We start from the raw sequence: 15,759 nt of genomic DNA, 5'->3' as shown, positions 1-15,759 counted from the left end.
CATAAACCATGCACTGTGATCTTTGCAGATGATAAAAGCCTTCATGACTCAGTAAGGGCATAAATAGTTAATTTGCAGTACAAAATGTACAAATCAAGCAATAGTCACTAAAGTTATTTTTAATGAAAGTTAAAAATAAATGCTTTGTATTTTTGCAGTGAGGCTGTTCTGACAGAATTGCAGTAGGCAAGGACTTATCCTCTTAAATGAAGTACTAATCACGAATCACAAGCTGGCAGAGGGTAAATTCAGACTAGACATCAGGAGGCGCTACTTCACTGTCAGGGCGGCTAGGATCTGGAACCAACTTCCAAGAGAAGTGGTGCTGGCTCCTACCCTGGGGGTCTTTAAGACAAGGCTAGACAGTTACCTTGCTGGGGTCGTTTGACCTCAGTACTCTTTCCTGCCATGGCAGGGGGTCAGACTTGATGATATGCTCAAGTCCCTTCCAACCCTAGAAACTATGAAACTATGAAAACAGGACAGAATTTCTTTGTCTCCCACCTCATCCTCTTTTGCCCTGAACTTTTGAATACGGTGCTTCTTCTAAATGCTTTTGGTCAAATGTGAAATTGAAATAAACATGGTAAAATGCAGATCTGGCTACTAGATGTCTTAGTTGCTAAGCACAAAATAAATATGTAAATACATAAAAACAAGGAATAAAATTTAGCAAGAAGGTTAATTAAACTGATTCAAAGGGTTTTAAAGTCTCTTAACTCATTAAGGTCATTAACTCATTCACTCATTAATGTTTCTACATGGAATAAGGTGTATATTTAACTAAGATATTAAAATCCTAGTATACTGGAGGAAGTGTATTACTTAAACAATAGCCAAATGCCTGTCAGGAATGCTGCCTGCCAGGAGCGGGGGTGGGGGGGCAGGAAGCTTGCCCCGCTGTCCCCTCCATCCCCCTCAGCCAGCACCCCATGCCACTGCCTCCCGGGACCAGAGCCATCACCTTGAGCCAGCACCCCACTGCATCACCTCCATCCCTGCTATCATGGTGGTGCTCCACAATGCTGCTGCCACTGCCTCCTGTCCAGAAAGCTTTTGGAGTACTCTGATTGGCTGTTTCAGTCAGCATTGTGATTGGATACTGAGACAACCAATCAGAGTGTGAATAAAGTATTATTGACAGATAGACAGACTAAGGCTCTTATTATATTAGAATGTTTAAACTATATCTATATCTACTGACTGGCAATGTCTCAACTCAAATATGTGGAATATTTAAAAATTTCCACAGATTTCATTTTATTTTTTTCCTGCATGCTTTGAGCCCTAGCTCTGACAGTTCAGGTGTCTCTTAAGATATATGTATTTGAGTTGAGATATTGCCAGTCAGTAGATAGTACGGATATGCAAAAGTACACTCTAGTTTCTTTTGGGCATGGCTACCTCTGATCAATACTACCATGCTGAAATTCTCTTCCCTTTGATACATCTTGCATATCTAACTAGGTAAGTGGTTTTCAACAAAGGTGCAGCAACATTCTGGAGTGCCTTGAGATGCTTTCAAGGGTGCCAGGGAGTGCCATGCAATGTTAGCAATGTTAGATGTACAAACATAATAAACCCAAGGATTTCAAGTAAGAATCCATAATGTCAAAAAATTCTGACTTGCTATGGTCTTTCTGATTTTTTTCCAGCACGAGAATCCTATTATTTTTCTGTAGAGAAAAAAAAAAAGAATAAAAATGAAGAGCTGGCATTTTCTCAGGGATACTTTGAGCCTAAATAGGGAACGTCATGATTTTAAAAAGGTTGACCACCACTTGTAGGTGCAGTGAGTGATCAAGTTAAAAAAGACAGGAAAGTGGACCAAAGAGTATAATCCTAGAATTTAGAAAGCCTAGTTTTGAGTCCCTACACTGCCACATCCTTCTTGTATGACCATAAATAAGCCACTTAGTTTTTCTATGCCTTATAGTTCCCATCTGTAAAGTTGGAATAAATATTATTTTCCAACCTCATAGGAGCATTGTGAAAATCAGTGAAGTAAAGATTCTGAGATGCTCCACCAGTCTACCAGATTCTGAGATGCTCAGTGGGCCAAATCTACAAAGTGGAAGAAATTGGTGTTTCATGATATAAAAATTGTAATTCCCTCTGAATTTTCTACCACTCTTTCTTGTAGGCTTTGATCAGAACTGCAGCAGTTAATGTAATCAGGTTTCTTAGACTGTAAACCCCCGTCCCATCCCCAAAACCAAAAAAACCAGAACTCCCCCCCCAAAAAACCAATGATTTAAGGCCAGATCAATAAAGGAAGTTGTCTCTCTAAAACTGGATTTACGCAGACTTCTGGTGCCTGAGTCAAAAATTGCTACCCAAACTCTCTGGCCATCTACCTTGGAGGTGCTCAGACTCCTTAGCTACGACTCGGTTTGACCTGAAAGACCCTAGTGCCCGGTAGCTTTGTTTTGTTCATTGGCTCATTTCATAACTTTGCTATATTGAAGAAACTTTCATCATATAATTTCTCTTTTCATATAGGTAATTACAGACTGTGATCAAATTACCCTTTAGCTTTCTCTTTAAGGTAAACAAATTGACTTCCTTCACGGTAAGGAATGTTTTACAGTTCTTTAATCATTCCCATGACTTGTTGCCTGAGCACTGTTCTATTCTGGTCTGTAAATCTGTAGATATATGCGGTAGCATCAAATAGCTTCCAGGAATGCACTGAGCTATGTGACTGTACATCTGTCATCTGTTCCTTCACTGAATATCCTTGCTCAGTTCTTTATACCAGAATAAGACACAGTACTACAGGTCACATTCATACCAAAATACAGAGATAATATAATTTCCTTATTTGGCGTTCCAAGTATCACACTAGCCTTCAGGGGCACAGTGTCAGATAGGGAATTAAAGTTCAGTTGATTATCCACCATTACTGCCATGAGTCCTTTTCAGTTTACCTAGCAGTCTAGTTTGGTCTGTATCAATGGTCCTTCCTTTTCATTATGTATCATTCCCCAATGCTCGTGTTATGTTCACACTTCATCAGTAATGATTATGTGCCTTGCTCAATGATAAAATGTTTAAAGAAGGCAAGAACTGGGGATGCCTGGCCAGTATTTCTTGAACTAAAACACCCCAGCCAATGATGGTTTTATATTTAGAATGACATTTTCAGACATATCAGTTACCGGTGCTTAATCTATTTAACCTATGTAGTGTTGATTTATATTCTTCTATTTTTCTCAATAAAAACATCATGAAATATCAAGAAGTATATTGTTCTGGACTATTACGCCTATCAACCACATTTGCAGTAGTACAAAAATAAATGTTATTTTGACAAAGATCTACTATCCATAAACGCAGAGTGAATGGCATTAATTTTATTACCTCCCTTTAATTCTTTATTAACTGAGTATATTAGTTGCTTCATTATTATTCCTGGAATTGATGTAATGCTTACAGGCTATAATTACCTGGTTCATCTCATTACCCATTTTAAAGATTGGCACACGATTTGCTTTTTCCCCAGCCCTTTGGAACTTCTTAAGTGTTCTAAGTGTTATTGAAAGTTAGCATTAATAATCCAGAGAACCCCTCATGCATTTCTTTCAAAACTCTTAAGTATAAGTTATCTGGATCTAAATGCTAAAGTTATCTAATGTAAAACTGTTTAGCATTAATATCTGCTGTTTAACATTCTCATTAGTTCTATTTGGAACAGAAAGTACCTCTTCCTCATCACTATCATCAAATAACGTGATTACATTTTTTTGGATTTTTCCCAAAAGTAGAGCAATCATTTTCACCTTGTAATGAATCAGTGTTATTCTTAGGATTCCTTTTTGTTCCTAATATACTCAAGGGGGGAAACCAAAACAAAACAACATCAACAACAAAACTACTCAGAACAGTTCTGAACAGTGCTGTCCAGACTTCCTCAGGACAGGCTCCCAGTAGCAGCGAGGTGTGTTTTGGGGTGATCTGAAAAAGATTTTCACTATTAATCCCAGCCCAGACACAGCTCTTTATTCCAATGAACAGAGCACACAGGCCTGGGGTCTGTCAGGAAACAGGCTGGCATGCAAAAACATGAGCTTCAGGTCAGGCAGTGCCCTGCCCTGGCTGCCTCAGCAAGAAATAAGGAGCAGTGTTTAGGCAAAGATTTGGGTTAAAAATCCTTTTTGGGTCACCCTGAACCACAAATCACTTGCACAGGAAGTCTCTCTTTGGCTTCCTTATCAACCCCCTACCATTTCGAACTTCCACTCTATATCTATGATCATTAACTTTTTTTTCATTTAGCATGTATATTCTTATTATTACTGTAGTTATCTACTGTTACTTCCTTTCTATACCCACTTGGTTTTTCAACCAATGGAACTTCCTTTCTTGATTATGGAATTGTGGCTTTGGGGGCATCTAATAAAATTTTCCTAAACAATTTACAATTATTAAGGGGGGGGGTTGTTTAAATTCTTTCTACATATGGATTTGGTTCATAAGTGGCACATCTACACAAGATACTTAATGTTCATTGGACTAATGTTACTGTGCAATTAGCCCAATGAGCACTACTTGTCACACAAAAAGCGTTCAACTGCACCAGTAGTACTGATTACGGCACATTCAGTTAGGATCTGGTATTACAGGGCGCTTGTACACGTGATGGTGGGGCCATGTACACATGAGAAAAAGTGACAAGAAATTGTCATATGCCTAATAAAATGGTGTCACCATGTACAGGTGCACAATTTTTTTTGTGTAAAAATTTATTTGACCATGGCAACTTAGACCGCCTCTGATGCATTTTAGCTTGATCAGGCCAAATTGTCCTGTTATGGATAAAAAAAAAATGTGCATTTGTACACGTTACATGGGTGTGCTGGCCAGAGCTGACTCAAGCAGGGTGTGGGGCCTGGGGCAAATCAGCCCATGTGGAGGCCCACCCCTGCTCTGATAGCATGCGCCCTGGACTAAAGAAGCTGCCACTGCCATTGGCAGTGGAAGGATCAGCAGTGGGGGGGAGGGGAGGGACGCAGAGCCGGCGTTCCGCCCAACTCCGCGTTGCCACTGCTCTGCCCTTCTATATGGGACCCCCAAAGTGCAGGGCCCAGGGCAGTTGCCCTGATTTGCACCCCCTAGGGATGTCCCTGGTGCTGGCAGCTGGAGGAGGCAGTGGAAATGATGCACAGGGTGCAGGAAGCCTGGGCGGTCTTGCAGAAGTTCAGGCTTGATAGGCTTCCAGTGCCCCATGCACCATCTCTGCTGCTTTCTCCAGCCACCAGCACACCCAGTCACCCTCCTACCACCTTCCTGCACTGTCCCATGGGGTGCTGGAAACCTGCCTAGCCTGAGCTTGCTCACACCCAGACTTCCAGCATTCCATTTACTGTTGGCTGGGGCCAGGTGCTGCCTGTGAGCTGGAGAGACTGCCAGAGGAAAAAAAAATCCAAATGGTCAGGGTCCCACTTTTCTTTTTTCCAGTGAAGCCTGCACACCTTTTGCATGGCCAGTGGGCCCTGAGCTGCAGGGTCCCAGACCTTCCTTCCATGGTGGTAGCTATCCCCACAGCTGCCCATGTGGGCTTCTAGTGGGCAAGAGCCACCTGGAAGGCACTTCCACTGTGGAGGAAAGAACTGGGGCCCCCCACAACTTAGGGCCCACTGGCAGCTCACCCCTTGGCTATGCAAAAGGCAGGCAGGCTCTGCCAAAAAAAAAAGAGAAGAAAAAGTGGGCCCCTTGCCTCTCCCTCCCCGTGTCCGCATGCAGTGGCAAGGGGTGGGGGAGGAGCTGTTGGCGGGTTGTCACTGTTCGGTCACAGTGACAGAAGCCCCTAAGTTGAAATGATGGGTTCCAATTAAAAAGCCACAAAGTAAAAACCACCATTTCAATTCAGGGGACCTAAATCCCCCTCATGTGTACAAGCACCCACAGATACCAACTGAATGCATTATAATTATGCATATTAATGAACATGTAGATGTACCCAAGTAGTCTCAGCTTTGTAATTTCAGCTGTGTTGAAGTCTTTGTTTTATCTATATTCCTGGATTGTACTGTATTTTGTTAAAAAAAAATTTAAAACTAAACAAAATGATGATTGCACATGCTTCAATTACAGCTATTTTTCAAAATGTCCTATTATACATTCCTCTTAACTTATCCTGAAAGGTCATATAATTGTTCAATGCAATATTTTTGAGTTAGTAAACTGTCATGTATAATTTTAGGAATTCCAAAGACATTTCCATCTTGGCAGCATAGTAAACCTCAAATACACGTCACTGGGTGCATCTAAACATGCGCTTTATTGTGTAGTAGAGTAATTAGCAACACAGTAAAATGTTACCATCTACATGTATGCCATATAGCCACAGTAAATTAATAAACTCATGGACAATACTATCTTATGGTGGAGTATTTAACTGCACCAAAATGCATGTATGGTTGGTGACAGGGGCTGGCTGGCTGCCTGCTGCCTATCCCCTCACTTCAGCACCCTCATGCCCCATGCCCCAGCCAGCCCCTCTGCTGCCCAAATACCACCCAGAGCCTGGGGCTGACCATCTGTGCCCCCTGCCAATCTGGGGCTACTCCATCCTGGCTCAAAGTTATGTAGTCCTGGGGACACATGTAGATGCTGTGCCCAGAAGCAATGGACTCTGGCATAAACTATGCTGGAGATTATTTATTTGCCTTAATGGCATGTGTAGATGCATCCACTCAGACTAATGTTCTTCAATAATAAAGTAGCTTTTTTCCATATACATCATAGATAAGTACACTTAAGACCAAATCATTCTGTCCCCTAGTATGCTTTGATAGTCTGTACCACTCATGAACTACAACCTCATCTTACATTTTAAGAATCTGAGCCATAAGCATTTAAGGTCATTTGCTTCTCAGTCATCAATGGGTGCATCTACATGAGATGCTTTACTGTTCAGTAATGTAGTTTACTGTACAGTAAGCATGTGGATCTACGTGTGCACATGCTTACTCAACCATAAACTTCACTATTCATGAGTAAATTTATTACCTGCGAATGCAAGTAGCACATTTACTCACAAGTACTTATGGCACAGTAATGCACACATAGAGACCAACTGGGAGCATATTTGCTCCCAGTCATCCTTACCGACAGGGAGCTACCGTGAGCTCAGTCCCTGGGGCCTTGGGGCTGGAAGCCTCTTCTACCCCAGGGCTGGCCTGCCTCTATGGCAGCCCCAGGCCCTTTATAAGCCTGAAGGCATTTTGAGCCCTGGGATACAACAGCAGGTGACTCTTGGCCTCCGCTGCCCCTGCACAGGCCACAGGCTACCTCTGGCAGCCTGACTGTGCCTTGGTAGCACTGCCTGACACCACAGTGCCATGCAGCTGCCAGGTCCACACCATCCAGCCCTGCAGGCTGTTGCAGGCTCCTGCCAGCACCTAGACCCACCTACAGCTAGCTCCTGGCCACCAGAGCCAACATCAGTTGCCTGCAGCCAACCCGGAGCCTGCAGGTGCTGTGGGGCATGACCTCACCACACAGCTCCTAGTCCAATGCTGTACCCCTGCTTTAGGTACTGCAAGATGCTGCCCAGGCCGGGCAGCACAGGGACAGCCATGGGGAGGCCCAGAGAGCTGGTGCAGGAGCCCCTGTGGCATCATTGCCAATGCCACATCCCACCACCTGAGGCACCAACTGGTCCGTGGAAGAGACTGGCAACCTTGTGGCATTGTAGGGTGAGGCAGAAGTGCAGCAGCAGTTACATGGGGCAGACAGATGCATGTGGGGGAGAGGGGCAGACAGATGCATGTGGGGGAGAGGTCACAATTGGTATCTGGGATGCAGCCTCAGAGTCACTGCTGCTCACAGTCGGGGCCCCCAAGATGCATTAGCTCTGCAGGAGGAGGACCCAGGATCAGACTCTCCTCTTGGACCAGCTGGTGATGGCCATGGAGGATTGGCATATGGACACACAGACATGATGGGCAGAGGACATTGCCCGGCAGGACAGGTGGCAGGCAGAGGATGCACAGGACTGGGTAGGCCAGGAGTTCATGGTGCAGCTCCTAGCCCTGGAGTGTAAGCATGTGAAGGCCCTGTGAGAGCAGGGCAGTCATGGTCAGGACAGTGCAAAAAGACCACTGACTGTTAGACACCATCCTGGTTGTGGCAGTCACCTTCATGCTGCTTGCTGTCCCTCCCTCAACTCTAGCCCCAACTGCCCCCTGGAAGCCACCTCCTGCCCAGCAGCAGGCCCTCTTGTAAATGTGGGTAGAGGCCCAGAACCACCTCCACCAGCCACGAGTCCCTGCCCTGGGTCCCCTACCACCCAGCCCCCCCACCTGAGCCTAGTGTTGCCACTCATCCTGGCTCCACATTTTACGCCTCTAGGATGGCCTCCCTGGTGGTTGCCTTTCCCACACTGAAGAGGTGGTCCACATAGCAGAGGCTGGTGAGCCAGCTTCAGCAGGGCAATAGCCAGCCAGGGGTCTGTGGGGAGGGGTGGCTGCATGTTCATGTCATCTGTCCCAGGTGTGGACACAGCTGCTGCAGTAGGTCCAGGTAGGTCACGCAGAATTATTTCAGTTACTTCTCATGTCCCAGGATTCCAGCTGCTACCAGCTTCTTGAAAAGAGAATTGAAGAAAAGCAGGATTATGTGGAGCCATCAGTCTTGGCTGGCCTGGTGAGGCCAGAGGTAGCACGTCTGGAGGCCCAGAAGTTGAGAGGACAGCCCCAGCAGTGGCATCTGGGAGCTCATCACCGACATCCCTGTTGGGGCCCAGCCAGCTGGAAGGAGCCAGGCAGCAGCTGCATGGTGGTGGCAGCCCTGGGATAGTGCAGTGGATTCAGGCAGAAGCCAACAGGGCCCAGATGGCCATGGGCCAGCATGCCAGCCAGCATGAGCCTGCGGTGCTAAGCCTCACTGCCAGAGGTGGAGGCAGGAGTAGCCATGGTGCAGGGAGGCAGAGGCTGTGGCATGATTGCTGCGGCACGGTGCTCCCATGCTCTATACATTGCTCCTGGCCAGAAACAGAGCTGGCCATAGAACAGAGAGCAGAGCTGCCTTTTAAAGATGGCCTCAAGCTGCAGAGAGCTGCAGCTGGAGCCTCCAGTTTCCTTTGGGGGCAGTAGGGGCCTGTTGGAGGGTCCCAGGAAGTGGAAGCAGTTTGCTGCTAGGAGCAGCAAATCCTCTCCCACATCCCTGCACATATAGATGCCTGCCTGGGAGCATTTACTCATGAATAGTTTACTCACAAGTAGACTGGTCCCACATCAAATGCATGTGTAGACACACTCATTGACTAGCAAGTAATGAAAGAACCAAGGCCCTCTATTTTTTGCCCAGTCAGCCCTTACTAAGTAGGTTCTTAGCAAGAATATCCCACCATAAAATAGCTCCTGCCATGGCTTATAAACGAGCCATTCCAATTTTTCTTGTTTATTGCAAAGGTTCCTAGAGGTTGGTATATAGATAATTAAAGAATCTCTTTTCCCTGTGCCCTTTGGTATCCTGGTGAATTTTATTTTCAGTATCTTAAATTTGTAGTAAATTAGTGTTAATTTGTTTTCACCTTCTCCTTTAGCTTTTAATTTCCTCCTTCCTACCCTAGCTGATCATTTCCATGTCACTGAGATGACAATTACTCATACTGTATGGCCTTCTCTTCACTGCAGAAGGTGGATTCATTTCGACAAAGCCTTCTCTCTTACATCACTTAGACTAGGCACCACCCTGCCCTACCTTCTGCCATGTCTAACTTGTTGTTTTCTTCAAGGATACTCTGCTTTTCTTCAGTTCTCTTTTCAAGAAGCTGGTAGCGGTTGAAAACCTATAGTTGTGTGGACTCCAGCTGCCCTTTTGGTAGCCAGCACTACCGGTCATACTATATAAGAATCTTTGGGATTATTCAAGCCTCTTTCTCTCAATCAAAGAGTAGAAATTGCAGCATCTGAGCAGTCATGTACTCAGCATGTTCTGCAAATTGTTCTCAAAAAGAAATTCCACTTCCTTTGTTCACAACTCTGTTACTAAGATACTTGTTTTATTGTAATTTGAGAGTCACTTATTCCCTAACAACAACTATGCTTCTTTTCTATCTAAAAAAGAAGAAAAAAAAAAAAAAAAAAAAAAAAAAAAAAAAAACACATTTTCTTGCTTCAGCTTTTCACTGTATCTCATACAACATAAACCAATCACACTATTACTATAGATTTCCGAGGTCCATCCAGCTTGTGCCTTTATCTTTGACCTCAGGCCTCTTTTGTCTTAACATCCTAGTTTCATTTTTTTTAAATGAAACTTATAAGTAAAAATCAGAACATCAACCAACAAATTCAGGGACCTTAGGTGCACTTTAAATATAGCTCTGGACAATAATATCCCTGCACTGCTCCAGGGATAAGGCATTGTGATAAAGACATTCCTCCATCAGAAGTCACAATTCTTTCCCACTATCCTTCTTACCTTGTGTGTTTGAGGAAAAGAGAATTGTAATTAGCTGCTGACCTACACCAGCAACAGTCAGTGACCACCCTCATGCAGCTCAGCTGTGCTGGGGGAGGAAAAGGAGTTCCCTTAGGATTCTACCCATTCCTTGCCGAGCTCATGTTCATGAACTGTTGAGAAGAGTATTTGGAAAAAGCCAGTAAGAGCGCTGAACACTCTTAAGTAGCTAGAATTAAGGGCCATGCATCAATTTAAAGGGGGTGAGAGAAGAGACACTATTCTGTAGTCACTCTGACAGGCTGTTTATGACAATTCCTAATCTAGCCAAAGTTCATTTAAGGACATAACAAAGATATCCCTTGTGGATATACCAAGTAGTGCACTTTACAAATACCTGAGGAGCAATTCAACGGAGTACTCCACTGACATCTCATCTTTACATTTTTTTCCAATTAAGATTTTCTTCTGCACTACCGAAATAAATGGTAGTTTTCCATCTGGCTTCAAGCTTTGTAGTTACTCCTATGTAGGACACTATAGTTTGCTCATTTAAAAAGGACTCACTGTACTTTGTATTTATAAAATGCAAATTTTCTTTAAATACATGCTGTGATTATGTATGGCACAGCAAAGTAAATGGCATCTCTCCATGGTTCTAGCTAGATCTTTACAGTGCATTTGTAACCACACAATTAGGGCAAAGACATGTGACATTCAAAAGAAGAACTATTTTCAGAAACAGAGTTGATAAATAAACTTGAAAATAAGGGATGTGCTGCCCAATTATACTCCTATCACCATGCACACAGTTATCCCTGCAACTGAAAATTAGATCAACAAATGTAGGAAAAATATTTTGTGTTCACATTCATATAATGATCAACACCTCCTTGCTTGTTACCAAACATATCCCCTTCAGTTTGCTCTCTAATTGCTGTTATTTAAGCAACTTCAGACAGTTTCTTTTCCTTTTTGTTCATACAAGCAATGACCTCTGTAACAGAGAAGGTGAAAGAATATTTTTAATGATGCAGAAACCAAACTGTCATTTTACTAATGTAAAATGTAATTTAACTTTTCCCGCCCTCCTCAATCTCTTTCAGTTCCCCAGGGATATAAACTGTAGATTTAATAAGACTCTAACAGGAGTAGTATGAGTGGAAGAGACTTCAATGGATCTCTCCTGTGGGGCATAGAAAGAGAAGTGACAACTTAATGATCTCGTCCCCTCATGTAGGAACCAACTGTAACCCAACCACCAACTACAGGAGAGGATACAGGAGCCCTTGGTCTTTAATACTCAGGTAATTGTGTGGATACAAGGTCGCTACCATCATGAGATGGCCAAGGGAAAGTATTTAGTGAAGCAATTCTCTGAAAGACTGGTGTCATTTCCTACAGATCTAGGGAAGAGGTAAGATATAACTTATACCATCACCAAAAGCTCCTTAAATCCCTCTTCTCTGAAGGTATTTTCTGTTCTTCTGTCCTCTCCACAGGTAGCTGGATAGAACATATTCCCCACATTGGGGGAGCAACCAACCTGCCACAGGACCCTGAAGCCAAGATGAAGTCTGAGCTCATTTTAGGAAGCAAATAACATATTTCCCAACTCCAAAATATCAAATGCTGATCTGTTGTTGTTGTTTGGGTTTACTTTACTACTTCTCCATAACCACAAACTTTCCCTGAACAACTGCTTCCTAAATTTTTGAAGACTGAGAATGTGTCATTCATCTGAAAATGAAACTAGCTGTGCCTCTAAATCAGTAACCAAGTCCTGATTTTAAAGCCTCCAGATCATAAACGGCCCCCAGATAATCCTTTGTGATGTGACCCACATTTTGCTGTAAATTACTTTGCCAGGTCTGAACTTCAGGCTTTTGCTGGCACAGCTGTACTGATCAGAGAGATGTCCTGAATGCATAACTAACATAACAGTATGGGGCTCAAAGTAAGCCCCAGTACAGATGTGTTCTCCCTGGCAGAAATCTACTTTTTCAAGAACAGATTTCTTCCTCATAGTTTTTTTTTAATTGTAGTGGTACAAACAACAACGGTCATCTTAGCTCCATCCATTAGAAGCACTTTGCCATTATAATAAAGCATATAAAGTGTTATATATTACAATAAATGTAAAGTGTCCCTAATGTAGACACTACTTCCTCCTCTCATCTCTTCTCTTTTGGCATATGACTTGATGATCTAACAGGTCTCTTTTGGTCTTTCTTTTTATGATTCTATGACTGGTACTTAATAATGATGATGTGATTGTATCACTGAAAAGAATGAGGCAATTCCTCATACAATAACAATAGCTATTGTTTCAAACTCAACACAAACTTGGGCAATTGACTATATTTAACACACTCATATTGGGTGGTTTTCTACTCCTGTCTTTCTTTTCCCTTATAATTCTATTCCTGGGGCTACAGATGCCTATGTACATTCATACCGGGGCAAGCACCAGTAACAAAATGGAGAAAGAGGGGGCCTTGCCATCTTTTCTCCTAAACAGATGAGTAGCTAGGGCACCCCAGAGAGAAGATGAAGTCCCAGGGTTTTTGGTCCTGTGACAGGAGTATCAATACTGGAGCCTTCCTGGGAGTGGCTCTGCCCTCCTGTAATGGGACAACCACCTGCTTACTTTCCTGCCACGCCTTGATCTTATTTCATCAGAAGATGGTTATAATCAGCGAGAGGCTGCCCATTTTTCCGCGCCTTGGTGACAGAGGGCACCACCTGCAGCTCCTTTTCCTCTCTTACACCGCAGCTCAAGCCTCGCAGATGGAGTTGAAGTGCTTTCCTGCACCTAGTTGTTTTTTAGCCCTCCTCTTTACTCCCAGGGCTCTGCACTGCCCCCTCTCTCACTCGCTCTGGGCCTCGCTGCCCCCTTCCCTCACTTGCTCTGAGGTTCCTCACTGCCCACCTAGCTCCGGGGGTTCTCACTGCCCCCTCTCGCTCCGGGGCTTCTCGCTACTGCCCCCTCTCGCTCCGGGGCTTCTCGCTACTGCCCCCTCTCGCTCCGGGGCTTCTCGCTACTGCCCCCTCTCGCTCCGGGGCTTCTGGGCTGAGGCCAATGCGCCCCCTAACAATGCTGCGCCCTCTCCGGCGCCAGGAGGCCCCAGGCTACCGTGGAGCTCCTATGAGGCCTCCTCCACCCCTAATAGCCTTGCCCCATCCTCCGGTCAAAACAGTAAACATAAAATATAAAGCCCCTGGGCTACAACATAAAAACTAGACCATCCGGTCGAACAAAAATCTACTCCCTACTAGAGAGGGAGGGAGCGGGGGAAGAAGGGCTCCACCAACCTCAGCAGTGACCAGGAGATGCTCTCATGGCCAGAGTCCTCCCCTCTGTCTGAGCTGAGTCCCTACTCCCACGGCCGCTGGAGAGAGACTGCCTTCCTGGCCTCCTACCCGGGCTTAAGAAGGGATAAGCCCTGCCTCTTCCTGATCAGCTGGTTTTACCAGTTGTCCTGGCAACCAGCACCTGTGCAGCCCTGGTGACTGGCAGCTGAGCCTCCCCCTTTCTGCCACTAGGGGTCTCCCCAGAGCAGTCTCCGCTCTCAGGAGCAGGGCACCTGAGTGCACTGAGACAGGCCCCTTTGCCGAGAACTCCAGTATCATCATTTGAGTGGGGTGGGGAGATTTCACTGGAGCAGCAGCTGACCATGCCAGTACAATCAGCACAGCAGGAGCCAGACTGCCTCATGTGTTATAGCCACCCTGGGAGTACAGCTACCCTGCTATGCCTTAATGAAGCTCAGCATTTCTGATTTGTAGCTCAGCACTCTGACTACAGTATTATCTAGTTCCCTGTACAACACTGCTTTTGAAATTGCTCCCCTGGGACACACAATGGACACTTGTGGGGCCTAGAGGAAGAAAGCAAGCCAAAGGGTGGGTCTCTCTCAAAAGTGTGGATCTCTGGTTTCTCAGGTGTGTGCTCTAGGCCCTCAGCTATTGTAGCAAAACATGAGGAGGCCTCTTCCTCCTTTAGGGTCTTATATCCATTAGTCATATGATACGGCTGACTACATTTTGGACCTTAAACACCAACACACATCCACATGAGGCACATACCTATACCCAGGCACATACAGAAACAGTTTGTATCCTACTGCAATACCCAATCTATGTCCATGTGTAGTTGTTTATGTGAGCAGGTTTAGGGGGGGCAAGATTTCCCATCTGCGTGTAACGGGCCAAAATACCATAAAGATGACCAAAAAAAAAAAGCCACTAAAATCTCAAAGAAGGGAACAGAATGCTACCCTTTATGTTTCAAGCATGCTCTGCATGTATACATTTTCTACATGATTATAAATATGTATACTAATAAAATACAGTGATAGAAAATATGTATACTAATAAAATGCAGTGATAGAAAACAGAACATTCTGATGAGATCTCCCCGGCCAGTCTTTTGTACTCTCTCGCACCGAGTTGTACGTGAATCAAAGATCTATGTGAGCATAACTTTCAATAATGGTAGTTATGAGGCACAACTTTCTCTGACTTGTGATTCACCAACATTGATCAAAAGTTGGATATCAAAACAATTGGCTGTTCTAATCAATTTACAGAGAATGTCAAACCTCAGATGCTCTGAGTTAATTTTGAATAATTAGCAAATGTGAAGCAATCCTAATATGGTTGTGGCCCAGATACAAGACTTATTGAATGAAATTCCATGACTTGTGCTATGCAACAGGCTGGACAATCATAATGGCCTCAAAATTAATGAATTCCATTACCAAAAGAGGAGGTTAATCTGTCAAGTAAATTATCTGCTTTGATTTATCACAGTGCTATAATTAATATTTTACTAACACAAAGGTTTAGGTCTTCAGCTGCAGCTAAGTGTTGCTTGGGGAACCTTGAATAAGGTGAAAAGGTTATACTTGTTCATTTCCTTGATCTTAAGCTGCTGGAACATATATTTTTCCACGTGAGTTAAAGCAGCATGGACACCTGACATCTTCTCTCAGCTTCTTGATCTCGCTCTAAGTCAGCTTTGTATCAATGGTGTGATGCAAAGCCATTTATAGGACTGGTTTTGACCTACACACTAGAACAAGACTATCCAACTTATAATTTCCTGAGGGCTACATGTCACACCTGCAGAAACTGCGTGCCACATGGGCTGTGCTGCACGAAGCAAGCATGAGGACACAAGGCAACACTCCACTGGGATGCTCCCCCTGCTCCTCTGCACACCCTTTCAGACACTCCCCCTGTTCCCCCCATTGCTGACCTATGCACCCTCCCTATTCCTGCCCTGTGCATGTATGCTCTTCTCCCACATGAGGCCCTGCTCTTCCATCTCACATGCAGCTC

The sequence above is a fragment of the Crocodylus porosus genome, unplaced genomic scaffold (assembly GCF_001723895.1).
Source record: "Crocodylus porosus isolate Cpor-Errol unplaced genomic scaffold, CroPor_comp1, whole genome shotgun sequence".
NCBI lineage: Eukaryota > Metazoa > Chordata > Crocodylia > Crocodylidae > Crocodylus > Crocodylus porosus.
Note: the sequence above shows the minus strand (reverse complement) of the source record.